The sequence below is a fragment of the Lutra lutra genome, chromosome 10 (assembly GCF_902655055.1).
Source record: "Lutra lutra chromosome 10, mLutLut1.2, whole genome shotgun sequence".
Taxonomy (NCBI): Eukaryota; Metazoa; Chordata; class Mammalia; order Carnivora; family Mustelidae; genus Lutra; species Lutra lutra.
The window spans coordinates 68664092-68681452 of NC_062287.1; the positions used below are offsets into that span (position 1 = coordinate 68664092).

The window sequence follows — 17361 nt, forward strand, 5'->3', positions numbered from 1 at the left end:
TTACCCCTGGGAAACTGAGTCACAGAGGGGAAATCATTTGCCCAAGGTCACTTAATAAGTGGTGGCACTAGGATTCTATACCTAGAAGTTCAGTTCTGGTGTCAGAACTCTTAACACTATGGTTTCTTATTCTCAAGCCCACCATTGCCTAATTCATGAGAAAAAAAAAAAACACACCCACCCACACAGACACCTGCAATTGTCTATTCTAACAAACTGGTTTTGTTTATAGAGAAACTAATCTGTGCACTCTGCTCTGGAGAATAAGAGATTAGAGACTATGTCAAATATAAGTCTTATTTTCTTAAGAGGCACACCTTTGTATTTATTGACAAATTTTTACACATAGGTGTGGTTTGCTGCATGAGGTTCTTCCCAGCTTGGAGCTTTTGTTTGCAAGTATTTCTGGGAGTAGGCCCCTCCCTAGAAGCTCAAAGATGTACTAGTACTGATCTTAGAGACTTTATGCAGAGTTCTCAAAAAGCGCCACCCAGAAAGCAGGAAATAGGTGAGTCAGAGTCTATGGCTTTCACCTTGGACATGCAGTGATGTTTGAATACAGATGACAATCTAGTGATCCCCATTTCTAGGCAGCTGTAGCAGCTCTGCTCTGGTGTACGTACAAAGGGAGTAAATCTCCAGAAATGAAAGAAAAAGGTTTAAAAAAGAGAGAGAGAGAGAGGCAGAAAAAGTAAAAAATAGTCTTCAGGTCTCAGGGTTCTATTGATTTACTACTGCCCGAAAATGAGGCCTAAACATTGACAATGCCACTGACCAAAAAAAGGGCAAAATGACTACCTAATCAGATGAGGAAAGAAACTGGCCAGCAAGATGGTTTCTTTTCTTTCTTTTTCCCTCCACAATGATGCTTAGAAAACAGACAAGATGGTATTTAAAGAAATATTACAAATACTGTTTCTCTTCTTCCCAACACTTGTGAGCCACCAGGACCCTTTAATCAATAGGAGAGACAGTGAGAATGTAGGGGAGGCAAAATATTACCTCTACTTTCTTAGGGTTTTTGAACCAGGCCTGAGAATCAAACTGCTATAAGACAGATTAATAGGAGAAAAGTACACAAACCTTTCAGTTTTATATGACATGGGAGCTCTCACGACAAAAGAAAGATCCAAAGAAATGGTAAACCTACCGGCTTTTACATTAGTTTGGACAAAAAGGCAATTGTCGAAAAGTAAATGAGCTATATGGGGAAGCTACAGGAAGATAAGTATTATTTTAACATGGTCTATTTATACAGGATTCTCTTGGCTTTCATTCCCCATTGAAGAATGTTCCTTTCCCCCTGGTACGGGGAGGGCATCATTCACAAGGGAGTGTTCATCGCCTGTTTTCAGGAAGAACAGGGAGATTAGAATGCCCTTCTTTGCATCTGCTGTTTTTTAAGTGCCTCCAGCTCAAAATAGAACTTACGTCAAAGTGGCGTATTCTACATCCTTTCATTCTTCCTCTTTGAAGATTCCCCCAAAAGATCCATGGTCCAGAATCTGAGTTGGCAGATTATTCTGTTTCTCAGTGATTTACTCTCTTCGTCTTGAGAACAGGTCCGTTCATTTGAACAGCTCTGACTCAGCTCAGGAGATGGTGACGGAGGTGAGGGCAGTTCTAAGTTAGGTCACCATGTGATAGGAGCAATGAGGCATTTACTGACGAGCATTTTTTATAGAGATTAAAGAGAAATGAATATTAATAGTTGGAAACTTAATTTCTGAGTTCAGAGGACAGCCAGTTGAGAAGAGGTCTAGATTTTTCAAAAAGATTTCCTTATTTTTAGAGGGAGAGAGAGAGCACACATGTGCATGCACCTGAATAGCGGGTGGGGAAGAAGGAGAGGGAGACAAATCCTCAAGCAGACTCCACGCTGAGCACAGAGCACACACGGGGCTTGATTCCAGAACCCTGAGGTCATGACCCAAGTCAAAACCAGGAGTGTGATACTTAAGAGACTGACCCACCCAGGCGCCCCGAGATTTCTAGATTTCAGAAGAAGCTTCGTCGTGTGGTAGAATAAGGATGGAAGTTGTAATTTGACACATTTCCTTGTTTGTAGTTTGAAGGTTTCTTGTTGCATCGAGTGTTCCGAGTGAATTTTCTGAGTGACCTACACAAGCAGCCATGAAGTTCATTGATCTCTGATCCGTTGTGGTGATTTTCCGAAGTTTATCTCAGGTCATCCAATCATCGCATATAGGACTTCGGGAAAAGGAGAGTTTTCATTGTTTGTGAGTTCAAGTCAGAAGGTTGGGAGGAAAATAGGAGATGTTAGTTTGGAGAGTTGTGGCCATATACTGGAGGAAACTAGAAGAATTCAGGATCTAGACCAGTTTCTAGGTAGATAACAAAACCTCAAAGACAATGAAAAGGGCTGCAATCTTAATTGTAAGCCCCTGTTACAGGTTTTCACTGAAATGCAATTTTCTCTCCCCATTTTTCTTAAATATAATTATAGTAAGACTATTTTTTAAAAACATATTTATTTATTTGAGAAAGAGAGAAACAAAGAGATAGCAAGGGAGAGTACAAGCTGGGAGCAGAGGGAGAAGCAGGCTCCTGCTGAGCAAGGAGCCAGACACAGGGCTCCATCTCAGAACCCTGGGATCATGACCTGAGCCAAAGGCAGAGGCACTGCCTCTGAAGAGATGGAAAATGCTCTCAGAGAATAATTAAGAGTAAGACAATGGTTTATGAATGACAAAAAAACCTTAAAAATAGCCATGGTTACAGATCTGGTGAAAGGTCACTATTAAAAATATGATACAATTTATAAGAACATTTGGTTATTTTTGTAAAATGCAATGTTTTCAAGTAATAATTGGAATTCCGACTGATTATATAGGTGGTAAGGGCAGTGACAGATATCTAGGAATTCTATACAATTTTAAATATTGGTAACATCTATTCATACAAATATGACCTAAAGAAAGTTAATTATCATTTTATTTGACAATGTTTCCCATGTAATTTCACATCTCAAACAAGCTATTAGTTTAATCTCTTTTTGTAAGGACAGAGAACAAATCTTTAAGATCATTTAGGGACTCTGAGAAATTCCAAAGTTAGCTGAGGGTCAAGAGACTCATTTTGAATTTGATTTTGGGAAATTTGTCAAAAATGCCTAAAGGTTTGGATCTCCCCTTGACATGGCGCTGAGGTGGCAGCCAGCGCTCTGGGTCTGTGGCCAGTTCTCGAGCTCTGTGCTCAGCTGCCCTACTTCTTCCTGTTACTGCTTTCCAGGGATAAGAAAACTAAGACCTAAGTCAAATCTCCTTTCCAAGACTGCATTCCAAATTTATTTGTTTATTTTCATTTATTTATTTTCTTTTTTTTCTATTGTGTTATGTTAGTCACCATATAGTACACCATTAATTTTTGATGTAGTGTTCCATGATTCATTGTCTGCCTATAACACCCAGTGCTCCAAGCAATGCATGCCCTCCTTAATACCCAGTACCAGGCTCACCCATCCCCCAACCCCCTTCCCTCTAAAACCCTCAGTTTGTTTCCCGGAGTCCATAGTCTCTCATGGTTGGTCTCCCACTCTGATTTCCTCCCCTTCATTTTTACCTTCCTTAATGTCCTCCATGTATTTCTTTATGTTCCACAAATAAGTGAAACCATATGATAATTGTCTTTCTCTGTTTGACTTGTTTCACTCAGCATAATCTCCTCTAGTCCCACCCATGTTGATACAAAAGTTGGGTATTCATCTTTTCTGATGGCTGAGTAATATTCAATTGTGTATATGGACCACATCTTCTTTATCCATTTGTCTGCTGAAGGGCATTTTGGCTTTTTCCACAGTTTGGCTATTGTGGACATTCGTGCTATGAACATTGGGGTGCATATGGCCCTTCTTTTCACTGTATCTGTATCTTTGTTTATTTTTAGAGACAGAGTGCAAGATGGGGAGGGGTGAGGGAGAAGTAGTGGAAGAGAATCTCAAGTAGGCTCCCCGCTGAGTGCAGAGTCCAAGGTGGGACTCAGTCTCTCCACCCTGAGATCATGACCTGGGCTGAAATCAAGAGTCAGAGGCATAACTGACTGAGCCACCCAGATGCCCTGAAGGAAAGTCTTAGTTACCATTGTTATTTTTATAGACAATATTAAAAATTTATTGGCATATAATGAGGTGATCCAAAATCCTAAGATGCAGGAATGATTGTAGAGTACTAAGGAGTTAATGAAAATTTTGTTATATGTTTAGATTTTGTGATATTTATGTGGCCATCTTTTAAAATTTATAATTTTTTTGTGATTTTTGTTCTCATTCTTAATATTCACTTATTACCTAAAAAAATAAAAAGCCTAACGGTTTAAAACACTTGATTAAGTAGTATCCCAGTGACAAAATACTCAGTTATCCATCTAATTAAAGTGACCATTAAAAGGTTTTGAAGGTAAATATAGAAAGTCACATAACTATAAACAAACAAACAAACAAAAACTCCTCAGCTTCTTTAAGATTGAAGACTCAGTTTTCCTAAGTAATCAAAGATCTAATAAAGACAATGTGAAGTACAGGAAATTACTTTGATAAGACATAGAATCTTTATCTCCTTGGCAGATGATATAAAAGGTAAAGAAAAACCTTTTATAATCTCTTATTAAAAGCAGACCAATAATCTAAGAGACTTTCATTTTAATGGGGAGAAAGTTAAACTTATTTTGTATTAGTATATTATTGAGCTCATTTTTTAAAACTCTGATAAATTATCCATTTAATTTTGGCCAGCTTTGACCTTGCAACATAAAATTTCTTTTCCACAAACATGCAATTTTCTACATCCATTTGATTTTGTCTTATTCCTTTCCTCTTTCTTATTCTGGAACATTTAATCATTTTGCTGAAGGACGAAATTACTTCCTTTTTGCTTAACAAAAACACATCATCGTATACTCTTTATATAATAACACATCCCATTCTTCTTTTATACTTTGTACACAAAGTTTTTTTTTCTTCACCATTTTTAAGTTTTATTTTCATATATAGATTGTAAATATTATTATTATTATTCTAAATATTTTATTTATTTATTTCACAGACAGAGATCACAAGTAGGCAGAGAGGCAGGCAGAGAGGAAGGGGAAGCAGGCTCCCTGCTGAGTAGAGAGCCCGACGCGAGGTTCGATGTGGGACTCGATCCCGGGACCGTGGGATCATGACCTGAGCTGAAGGCAGAGGCTTAACCCACTGAGCCACTCAGGTGACCCTATTATTGATTACAAATTTTAACCACTTAGTAATCTTTATTTTCTAGTGAAAATTAGGAAGCAGGCAATTGTGAACTATTATATTTGTTAGCATCTTCTAGTAGGTTAGTAAATTTCTAACTACATAATTATAAATGTTTATAATTTTTGAAGACTTAGACTTTTTCATAGTACAGTTTCTTAATGTGGTAAAAGATATGCTTACTAACAGACCCAAATATCTTTTTTCTTTCTATAAGAATTGAAAGGCCAAAAGCAGATAAATTTATAGTTAGCAATTAATGTTTTAGTGTATTATCTTATTTAAATATTCAGTGAATATCCATCATTTAATTTAACTTAATATAACTTTAAGGTTTCAAGTTTCCTAAAAGATTTTGGAAACTATTTTTAAGTAGACATAATACTTTGTTTAATGAAACAAAGGTAGCATAATCTTAAGTTACTCTTCTTTAGATAATCACAGGAGAGAAAACATATGGCTCTCTCCAACTTTTATTTTTATATTGCTGTGTTTTATATACATGAGGCGATTTATTTTTATTGTACATCTTGTTTTTTTTTTAAGATTTTATTTATTTATTTGACAGACAGCGATCACAAGTAGGCAGAGAGGCAGGCAGAGAGAGAGAGGAGGAAGCCGGCTCCCCGTGGAGCAGAGGGCCCGATGTGGGGCTCGATCCCAGGACCCTGGGATCATGACCTGAGCCAAAGGCAGAGGCTTTAACCCACTGAGCCACCCAGGCACCCCTGTACATCTTGTTTTTAAACTGAATTTTATTTAAACTCAGTAATAGTCTTAAGCATCTAGTTGAGATAAACTCATTTGATTAGTAAACCTAAGAAGAAAAAGATGTATCTCTTCATTATGTTTAATGTTTACAACTCTGAAGACATTATTGTTTTTATTAAACCAACAAACTTTAAGCTAGCTTTAATTTACCAAAGATTGTCCTAGATCTTGTGAACTTGAAAAACATTTAGGTTAATTTCTATGTTTCTGAGAGTTTTAGGAATACTTAATTTATGTAAGTGCTTATTTTTTAAAACTGGTTAAATAGAGCTCTTTTACAAAGTAATTATGGCAATATCATATGAAAGTAGAAAGATAACACATTACAAAATATGTATACCTAGATGCATACAGACATACAAAAAGAGATCTTAGAGTTTTCATTTTAAATCTCATTTATGAGTTAGATATAAATTCAGAAACACAAAATTTACTAACTTATGTAAGAGTGATCTTTGCCTTATTATTTTTCATTTCAATTTGATCTTCTTATAGGTAACAATAGGACATTTGTTTAAGATGAGAACTCTCTAAAAAATCCTTTTAAAATAGGGGTGCCTGGGTGGTTCAGTTGGTTAAGCATCCGACTCTTCATTTCAGCTTAGGTCATGATCTCAGGGTGTGGGATCAAGCCCTGCAAGTGACGCTCTACTGGGCATGAAGCCTCCTTGGGATTCTGTTTCCCTCTCCCTCCAGCCACCCACCCCCACAGCTTGCACATGCAAGCACTCTCTCTCTCTCTCTCAAAAAAAAATCCTTTTAATTATAAAGTCCAAATATTCAAAAGTATACCTTCTTTTTAAAATGAAGTAAAATTGACATACAATGTTATATTAGTTTTAGGAGCACAACCCATTGATTCAACAATTCTATACATTTGCAGGACTCACCATGATACATGTAGTTACCATCTGACATATAATGTTATTACAAAATCCCCTATGCTGTACTTTTCATCACCATGACTTATTATGTATAATAACTGGAAGTTTCTACCTCTTAATCCCCTTTATTTTGCCATTCCCCACAACCCCTCTGGTAACCTATTGGTTCTCTGTATTGAACAGTCTGTTTGTTCAGAAGTTTGGTTTTCTAGGTTCCACATATAAGTGAAATCATATGGTATTATCTTTCTCTGTCTGACTTATTTCAGAAAATATACCTATTTGAACTGTGACTCAAAAACAAAATGTCTTTTTATGGCTTAAAATCAAAAAGCCTTTTATGGCTTAACCACAGACACCGGAGGAGTCCCTAAAGACAGTGGACCACCCCCCCAACCCAGATCCAGTTAAGTTCATTCCCAGAGTTAGCCTAAAAGTGAAAAGACTTTCATTGTCACAGGTAGTAAGAACAGTGTTTGTGAAACTAGCGTCTCTTGTTATCTATGGGAAGATGAGATGCCTCCAGCTATAGACCAGCTTATCTGGGGGATATCAGGATGAGAGTTTCCTAACACTATGAACACAATGAAGACAATGAGACAACAAGGGCCCTTCACCGACTGGGACCTCTTATTAAGACAAACTTCCTCAAGGCAGGTTGGACAAAGAGAATGCTGCTTGTCATTTTTGTGTCTTGGGTTTCCAGCCTGTTTGTCTTGTTCCCTGATGCAAGACAATACCTGTACCCTCCGGGTGATGGAGATCCAAAGCCAAGCTCTCAAGACATAAAACAGTATGAAAGGAACATGCTCTGATTTTTTTTCCCCCTTACGATAAACACCTTAAAAGACATATAAGGAAAATAAAGACTAGGAGGCTATGGATTATACCAGTTGGTACCCAGAACCAAATTTACAAGAGTCACAATTCAAAGAGCTAATTTTGACAAATGTTTTTCTCCTATCAGTCTATATTTAGAAAGAAAAAGATACAGGGAGACTCTTATTGTTCTCCTTTTGGCTGGGTCTGCAGGCAGAAATCTAAGATACTGATATGGTAAGGAGCTTACCTTCTGCTGGTTTTTTGTCAGATGTCCCAGGATTTCTTAATGTTACAGTCACTAACATCCCATCATTGTCACCAGAGATTGTAGGGGAGGCAATATTTTACCTCTATCTTCTCAGGGTTTTTCAGCTGATCCTGAGAATTAAACAGATATAAGACAGATTAACATGAGAAAAGCACACAAATTTATGTTTTATGTGACACAGGAGCTCTCATAAGGAAGAACTAAAGAAATGGCAAAACCTACAGGCTTTTATATCAGGTTGAACAAAGAAAGGCAATTATGGAAAAGTATCTAGACTATATGGGGAGGCCATAGGAATTATTTTAACATGGTCTACTTATACAGGATTCTCTTGGTTTTGATTCCCCGCTGAAGAATGTTCCTTTTCTCCTGGTACAGGAAGGGCATCTTTCACAAGGGAGTGTTTGTCTCCTGTTTTCAATAAGATCAAGGGAGATTAGAATACCCCCTTTTTTTTTAAAAGATTTTATTTATTTATTTGACAGAGAGAGATCGCAAGTAGGCAGAGAGGCAGGCAGAGAGAGAGAGGGGGAAGCAGGCTCCCCACCGAGCAGAGAGCCCGATGCGGGGCTCGATCCCAGGACCCTGAGATCACGACCTGAGCTGAAAGCAGAGGCTTTAACCCACTTGAGCCACCCAGGCGCCCCTAGAATACCCTTTTTTTTTTTTTTTTTTGCATCTGCTGTTTTTTAAGTGCTTTTCGTTCAAAAATAGTCCTAATGCCAAAGTGGCATGTTTGGGGCTGGTGTATTCTGTCGCCCTTCAAGAACCAAAAAGTCAAGAGTAGGATATGGGAATGATTTAGAAGGGCCATGAACATATCAGCTACATTTTTGTTTCACCTAGGTTGAAGTTGTTGAATAACTGAGGGTCAGATGATTCACTGCCATATGAAACCCAAACTTATCTCACAGATTTCTGAAAGACTCAGAACAAACACTTAGCATTGTTTCAACCTCCTTTTATAGATGGGGAAATGAAGCTACAAGGACCTGTGTGTACTTGTTCAGAGTGGCAATAGAGGAATAGTGGAAATGTTAGAAAACTTGGAAAAATTGTCCCCACCCCTCTTAATAACAGGCTTTAAAAATATGTTTAAAGTAGACGGATTCTGGATGTCATAATGGAGTACAGGGCAAGGTAGAGATAACCAAAAGATTTGCAGAGAATAACTGCCCTCACTAGAAATTTGTCTCTCTTGAGAACAGGGGCCTAAAACTCTTTCCAGGCTATGAAAGTGAGCATCTCTGATGCATTCTAGATGGCTGTGATGGGTTCTCCACCTTAAATACAAAGGAAGTTGTGTTCAACTTTAGTTTTGTCAACATGAGCATTTTTAATGTAAAAGAGTTACTCTTAAATAGTTCACATTCTCCCTTGTCATGGAATCTGTAAAGATAAAGCATGGTAAAAATAATTACTAATTCTAGGAGGCCCATGAGAGATGTATGTAAGATTCCATGTTACTCATTGCGGGGGACACAAAGATGATAAGGACAAGGTAAAATGACTTGATCTTGTTTTGGAGATTGCAAATGTTGGCTTTGTAGAAAGACTATGGGGTTTGCCATCAAACAGATTTAGATTTCTATCCCACTTTTGTCACCTAACAGCTGTGTGGTACTGGGCAAGCTACTTGTCTCACAGAGCTTCAATTTTCCCATCTATGAAATTCAGATGAATAGATGAATACTTGCACAGGGTTGTTGGGAAGATAAGAGTGAAGAATGTCATCAGAACCATTTAATAATGGGATGCCTGCGTGGCTCAGTTGGTTAAACATCTGCCTTTGGTTCAGGTCATGATCCCAGTCTCCTGGGATCAAGTACCACATCAGGCTCCTTGCTTGGCAAAGACTGCTTCTCCCTCTGCCTGCTGATCCCCTGCTTATGCCCCCGACCCCATAAATAAATAAAACCTTTAAAAAAAAAAAAGAGCTGTTTAGTAAGACATTGGCAGAAAAGGATGTGAGTTAAAAAATGACACGTGCCTTAAGACAAGTGTTTCCTCAGAGCAGGAGGAAGGAGTGTTTATATAAAAAAATTGATGCTTGACCTTGTTTTTTGTTTTTAAAATAGTTACAAAATTCCAAGGGGGTCATAATAGCTATAACAACATTATGTATAGCCTCTGTGTTTCTGGTGTTTATTCCTATATATTTTCTTAGAATATGTGGTATTTCTCTAGGTTGTCAACTATCTATGAATAGATGCAAATTATTTTTGCTTGGTGGAATTTACCTTCATTTACAGAACTGTGTTCTATAGCAAGGATCAAAAGCACATACAGGTATATCATATTTGATTACAATGCAGTTGATTCCAATACATGCAGCCCAATTTTCAGGGCTCTTGCTGCAAGATGTAGAAAGCATTTGAATGGATGAATACTTTCTTTGGTATTACAACACTACTATATATAGGTTTTTTAGACTCTGGGCAAAATCCTTCATTGCCTTTTGTGGAGACTATTACTCACTTTTTGTAGATAGGAATTCTTTGAATTCACTTAAGAATGATGGAACACTGGGGCGCCTGGGTGGCTCAGTGGGTTAAGCCTCTGCCTTGGGCTCAGGTCATGGTCTCAGGGTCCTGGAATCGAGCCCTGCATTGGGCTCTCTGCTCAGCAGGGAGCCTGCTTCCCCCTCTCTCTCTGCCTGCCTCTCTGCCTACTTGTGATCTCTCTCTCTGTCAAACAAATAAATAAAATCTTAAAAAAAAAAAGAATGATGGTACACTGAGGGACATTGGTCAATAAAACAACATGCCTTCCCCATGAGTTTGTACCATCTTGGAGAGTGAACCACTGTTTTAATTTTAGGTCCTCCTCCAGAAAGCCCATCTTGGTTGGGGTGGGGGGTAGGGGGTGGGTTGTGGAGAGATGTCTCTGCTGGAGGTGCATGTTATATACACATTGACTTAAATCAAATGAGATGCCTTTATGCTCTCAATCCTAATGTTATTTTAGAAAATCATAACATACTCATTAAGCAATTACTTAATTTTTTCATGCGGTTTCTAAGAACAAAGTAAAAGTATATTTTTTATATAACTATTTGAAAAAATAATGTTTGCACAAAAATGTAAAAATCTGCAATGGAAGTATTCTCCAGAAATAATGTCTAATTGTGCATGCTGATAAATCTTAGCAGTGGTTTACTTAGTTCTGGTCTCCTGAGAATATGCCCCTAAGTTACCTAAGCATTTAGGTCATTAGATAGCTGGCATTTAAATCATTATTGTTTTTATATGTATTTCCTCATCCTGAATTACACTGGAATGATCCATTTATGTCTGACTTCCTATTACACCTTATGCTCTTTGGAAAAAATACTCTTACCTAATTATATGCCTAGTTCAGGACAAGTACTTTAAACAAAGGCATTTATCTGAACTGAACAACTTGATGACTAAATTAACAAATATGAATCATGTAGTCTACATTTTTATGACATTTTTTTATTTTTTAAAGATTTTATTTATTTGACAGAGAGAGCACAAGTAGGCAAAGCAGCAGACAGAGGGAGAGGGAGAAGCAAGCTCTTCACTGAGCAGGAAGCCCCATGCAGGGCTGGATCCCAGGATCCTGAGATCATGACCTGAGTCAAAGCCGGATGCTTAAGGGACTGAGCCACCCAGATGCCCCTGAACCATGTAATTGTCAATTCTTTTGCTGCTGGTGCTCTTTCACAGGCTAGAATTTGACCCAGAGTTCTTATGTTTGTTTTGGAAAGGTTACTGTAAGGGCCTGCCGCTCCCAGAAGAACTAACTTGTGGACCCCGGAAGTAGGGGCAGGGCAGGCTGGGTGGAGACGTCCAATCGGTTGGGCGTGGGTATATCCACTGGGCAAATTGCGATTCAATTGGCTAACTGTGTAGGGGCGGGGCTCAACCACCCCCATAAAGGTTGGTCTGCGCAGCTGGCGGGAGCAGAAAAAGGAGAGCTGTCAGAAGGAGCAGAAGAAGGAGAGTCAGCGGGAGCAGAAGAAGGAGAGTCGGTGGGAGCAGAAGAAAGAGAGCTGTGACAGCTATTGTAAGAGCTGTAGGAGCTGTAGCAGCTCTTGTTAAGAGCTGTAGGAGCTGTGGCAGCTCTTGTAAGAGCTGTGAGAGTTGTGACGGCTCTGGTCAGAGCTAGACGAGCAGCCCCGTCCACACTGCGGCTTCGGCAGTGGCACCACGGGGAGCAGTGGAGCCACCTGCAGCCGAGCCGCCAGCGGATCCGAGCTGCCAGCGGACCCGAGCCGCCAGTGGACCCGAGCTGCCAGTGGCCCCAATGCCAGCAGCCCCATCCACACTGCGGCTTCGGCAGCGGCACGCCGCGGGGAGCAACGGAGCCACCTGCAGCCGAGCCGCCTTCGGACCCGAGATGCCGGCGGCCCGGACGCCAGAAGCCCCACCCACACCGCGGCTTTGGCAGCGGCGCCCCAGGGAGCAGCGGAGCCACCAGCAGCCCCTAGCACGCGAATGGTCCCAGCACACCAGCGGTCCCAGCACGCCAGCAGCAGCAGAGATGCCAGCGGTCCCGATGCCAGCGGTCCCGACAGCCACTGTCCCAGCACGCCAGCGGTCCCAGCACGCCAGCAGCAGCTGAACCGCCAGCGGTCCTGATGCCACAGCGGTCCCGATGCCAGCTGTCCCAGCACACCAGCGGTCCCAGCATGCCAGCAGCAGCCGAGCCACCAGCAGTCCTGATGCCAGCGGTCCCGACACCAGCGGCCCCGCCAACACACAGCGGGGAACGGCCTGGATGCCAGCAACCTCGCTGCGAATGGCCTCGCTGCCAGGAGCGGCCTTGATACCCTGAGCCGCAGCCTCGCTGGAGCTGCGCCATTCCGGGGAGCGGCTTCGTCTGGAAAGAGGCTTCCTCGGTGAGCAGCCCTGTGGGAGGCAGCATCATCAGGAAAGAGGCTTCCTCCAGAGTGGCCTCTTTTTGTGAGCAGCCTTGTCCAAGGAGCAGCCTCGCCGGAGCAGCCCTTGTCCAGGGAGCAGCCCTGTCTGAGGAGCGACCTCATCAGCTGCGGCCTCGTCCTGGGAGTGGCCTCATCCAGAGTGGCCTCATCTACAGAAAGGCCTTGTCCAGAGCAGCCACGTTGGGAGCGGACTTGCCGGGGTCATCGTCGTCACCTTTTCATAAGAGACAGCCCTGACCAGTCAGTTTGATTTTTGATGCTTGGTGTGAAATAAAGCTTTGTTTGATTTTTGCTTTATATCAGTCTCGTTCCTTTGATCACAGACCCTAATATTGGAGGCTCATCTGGGATCAAATGACGAGAACTGAGCCAGCATCGGAATTTTTAGGAAAAGCCTCCAGAGGTATTGGGATCTTGGGTATTGGGATCCTGGGTATTGGGATTCTATCTGTCTATCTGGATGGAACTCCAGGGTATAGCCCAACGGGGAGAAGCTGGACGCAGCCATGCTCCCCAGGGCTGGAGTGGATGCGGGGATGCCCCATCCCTCTGCTGATAGATCAATGGGGGGTTCGAGTCCCCCTGGGCGGTCGGGGGGTTCGAGTACCCTTAGGTGGTCGGGGGGGTACGAGTCCCCTGCCTCCCCCTAGACAGTTGAGGGGTTCGAGTCCCCCTAGGCAGTTGGGGGATAAAGAAAGCCCCCACCAGTGGCAGGTTCTGGGTAAGAATCACTGGGTCTGCAGTTGTCTTTGCCTGGTTCTTTTGTTGTCTATTGTGTGGTTTGTTGTGTTTGTAGGGGACCAAGAAAGTCCCCACAAGCAGCAGGCTCTGGATGAGAGTCGCTGGGTCTGTGGTTGTCTTTGCCTTGTTTTTTTGATGACTGTTGTGCTGTTTGTTGTATTTGGAAAAATGGGACAAACGGGGAGTGAGGGGCCTGTTGTGACACCCCTAGGTCTTGTTCTTGAACAGTTCAAGGATTTTCAAGGTAAAGCCACCCAGTCACGTGACAAGGTTTATCCGGGAAAACTAAAAACACTCTGCCAATTAGAGTGGCCCACTTTCTCCACAGGGTGGCCGCCGAAAGGAACGTTTGCCTTGACTCAGATTTATTCCACACTGGGTGAGGTCTTTGATCTACATCGAGACCAAATACCTGTATATTGTGGCCTGGTGATATCTGATAGAAGAGCCGCCGTCATGGCTCAAGTCCCACCTTCCCCCTGCTAATGAAACCATTTCTCTCCCTCTAAGGCAGGACAGAGCACCAAAACCAGAACAGACAGATGAGGGGGATCCAGGGAAGAAGACCTTTCTACCTCCATCGGATATGGAGGATGCGGAATTTCCCCCCTCTTATTTGTCCTCTAAATCTGACTCTCAGTCTCAAAATGCCTTTACCAATCCACCTCATACACGGTCGGGGTCCACCTATGGGACCACCAAGTGGAGAGACCGCCCTGATCCTTCCCCTTTCCTCTATCCCCCTCAGCCTTCCTTTACTCCACTGGTACTGTCCGTGCCGATGCTGCCTCTTCATGAGGTTGCTCTACCAGACGGAAGAGGGCAGCCCTACCTAAGCTATATCCCTTTCTCCTCTTCTGACATCTATAACTGGAAGTCCCAACATAAATCCTTTTCTGACCACCCTCAGGATTTAATTAGCCTATTGGAGATTGTCTTTCTTACTCATCAACCTACCTGGGTAGATGTTCAACAGCTCCTTATGGCTCTCTTTAACGGGGAAGAATGGGATCGCATCATGCGAGAAACCCATAAGGTGATAAGTGAGAGACTTGGCAGGGACCTCGATCTCCGCCGAATGGAGGACTACTGCCCGAGAGAGCCCCCCGACTGGGATCCAAACTCTGATGAAGGTAAGGAGAGCTTACATTTCTACCACCAGGCTGTACTGGGAGGCCTCCGTGCAGCTGCAAGGGGACCCATAAATTTATCCAAAATTAGTACGGTGACTCAGGGAAAGAATGAGTCTCCAGGAGCTTTCCTAGAAAGGCTAATTGAAGCCTATAAAATGTATAGCCCGATCAATCCTGAGGCAACCGAAAATCAGAGGGCAATGAATCTTGCTTTTGCCAGCCAGTCAGCCCCAGATATAAGGAGGAAACTTCAGAAAATCAAAGGATTTGAAGGGAAGAATCTGACTGAGTTAGTGGGAATAGCAGAAAAGGTGTTTAACAACAGCGATGCGCAAGAGGATGAAAAACAGACAAAAAAACTGGTTAAGGTTTCGGCATTACATGAGGCGGAGAGGAGATGGGTAGGGGATAGTAAATGGAAGGAAAAGCCTAAGTACAGAGAAGGCAGGCGGGAAGACTTAGATTCAGATCAGTGTGCTTACTGTAAGGAAAAAGGACATTGGGCCAGGAAGTGCCCTAAAAAGAAGACAGCAATGCTTGCCACTAGAGACTGAAGGGGCCATGGTTAGGAGCCCCTCCCCAAACCTCAGGTAAAAATTGAAGTGGAGGGGACATCAGTTGATTTTTTGGTGGGCACAGGAGCCGAATTTTCATCATTACTTAAACCTATGGGAAAACTATCTGGAGAGGAAGTTTGGGTACAAGGAGCAAATGGCACAGAGAGACATAAATGGACAACAGAAAGAACTTTAAATTTGGCCTCAGGAGTAGTTAAACATCAATTTTTGGTCCTCCCTAATGCCCCATATAACTTGATGGGAAGAGATCTCCTCCACAAGTTAAGAGCTGGTATTCAGTTCTCGGAAGGAGACATGACTGTAACCTTGAGACAGCCCACTGTACAAGTGCTTATGGCAGCAGTAGATGAATACCTCCTTTACGAGCCAGTCTCAAAACTAGAGGAGACAAAAGTGGGGGGCCTTCTCCAAATCCTACAAGATGAGTTTCCCGAGGTCTGGGCAGAAGGGAAGCCCCCTGGTTTGGCCAAAGAACAACCTCCAGTGGTGGTACAATTAAAGGTGACAGCTACGGCTATTTGCGTTCGGCAGTATCCCCTTCCCTGGGAAGCAAAGGAAAGATCAGAAAACATATTAACCGCTTCCAAGGAGATGGGATCCTAGTTCCTTGCAAATCTCCATGGAACACACCTTTGCTGCCCATCAAAAAGGCTGAGACTGGGGAGTACCGACCCGTTCAGGACTTGCGGGAAGTTAACAAATGGGTTGAAGATATCCACCTGACGGTGCCTAACCCCTATACCCTACTCTTCCTCCTGGGCCCCAAAAGAACTGTATATACTGTCTTAGATCTCAAGGATGCACTTTTCTGTATACCTTTAGCAAGGGAATCTCAGCCCCTTTTTGCTTTTGAGTGGTCTGACCCACAGGAAGGGTTTCAAGGCCAGCTCACCTGGACAAGACTTCCCCAAGGATTCAAGAATTCACCCACCATTTTTGAAGAGGCCCCACATGAGGATTTGCGTGAGTACAGAACCTCCAACCCAGGAGTCACTCTGTTACAGTACGTTGATGACTTGCTAGTAGCCGCTGAGGACTATGAGTCCTGTTTGCGAGGGATGAGAGCTTCTTACAGACTTTGCAGGAAAAAGGGTATCGCATGTCAGTGAAGAAAGCACAGCTCTGCCAGAGCCATGCCACTTATCTAGGCTTTGATCTCCACGAGGGAGTGTGTTCACTGTCTGAATCCAGGAAACAGGTGATCACCCGATATCCCCGCCCCACCACGTCCTGACAAGTGAGGGAGTTTCTCGGGATGGGGGCTACTGTAGGCTGTGGATACCACGGTTTGCTGAGATTGCCCGACCTCTCTATGAACTGACAAAAGGAGGGCTCACTATGATAGAGTGGACTGCTGAGGCAGAAGGAGCATTTCGGGAATTACAAACAGCCTTACTGAGTGACCCAGCATTGGCCATCCCAGATGTTACCAAGCCCTTCCAATTGTATGTGGATGAAAAAGCAGGGGTGGCCAAAGGAGTTTTAACTCAGACTCTGGGACCTTGGCGAAGGCCAGTGACCTATCTTAGCAAGAAACTAGATCCAGTAGCAGCTGGGTTCCCCCCTTGCCTCCGCATAATTGCTGCAACAGCCCTCCTGGTCAAGGATGTGAGTAAACTGACTTTGGGTCAAAATCTTATCGTAACCACCACACACGCTATTGAGGGCCTCCTCTGGACTCCACCAGACCGATGGATGACGAATGCCCGAGTAACGGGGTATCAGGCCCTTCTCCTCAATGAACCAAAAGTGACCTTCTGACCCCCAGCGGTGCTAAATCCAGCCACACTGCTGCCAGAGGAGCTGGCTGACCATCCACACGACTGTGGGGAGGTCCTAACCCAAGTCACAGGAATAAGGCCGGATCTCAGAGACATTCCCCTCCCTGATGCCGAGATGACTCTGTTCACAGATGGGAGTAGCTACATGGCCAATGGAAAGAGGTATGCAGGGGCTGCGGTGGTTTCTCCTGAGCAGGAACTCTGGACAGCAGCCCTGCCACAT

At 42.8% G+C, this 17361-nt stretch overlaps 1 protein-coding gene across 3 annotated transcripts in view; it reads right to left on the bottom strand.

Moving 5' to 3' along the window:
• Positions 1 to 17361, bottom strand: part of PTH (parathyroid hormone) — a 114184-nt gene that overhangs the window by 92571 nt on the left and 4252 nt on the right. For 2 of the 3 annotated variants that reach the window (XR_007130563.1, XM_047747459.1), the window contains exon 2: positions 7976 to 8106. The gene's annotated coding sequence lies outside the window, so the exon portion shown is untranslated. Of the gene's footprint in view, positions 1 to 1880; positions 2317 to 7975; positions 8107 to 17361 lie in introns of those variants that run through there. The other variant, XR_007130564.1, reaches the window with a different exon arrangement.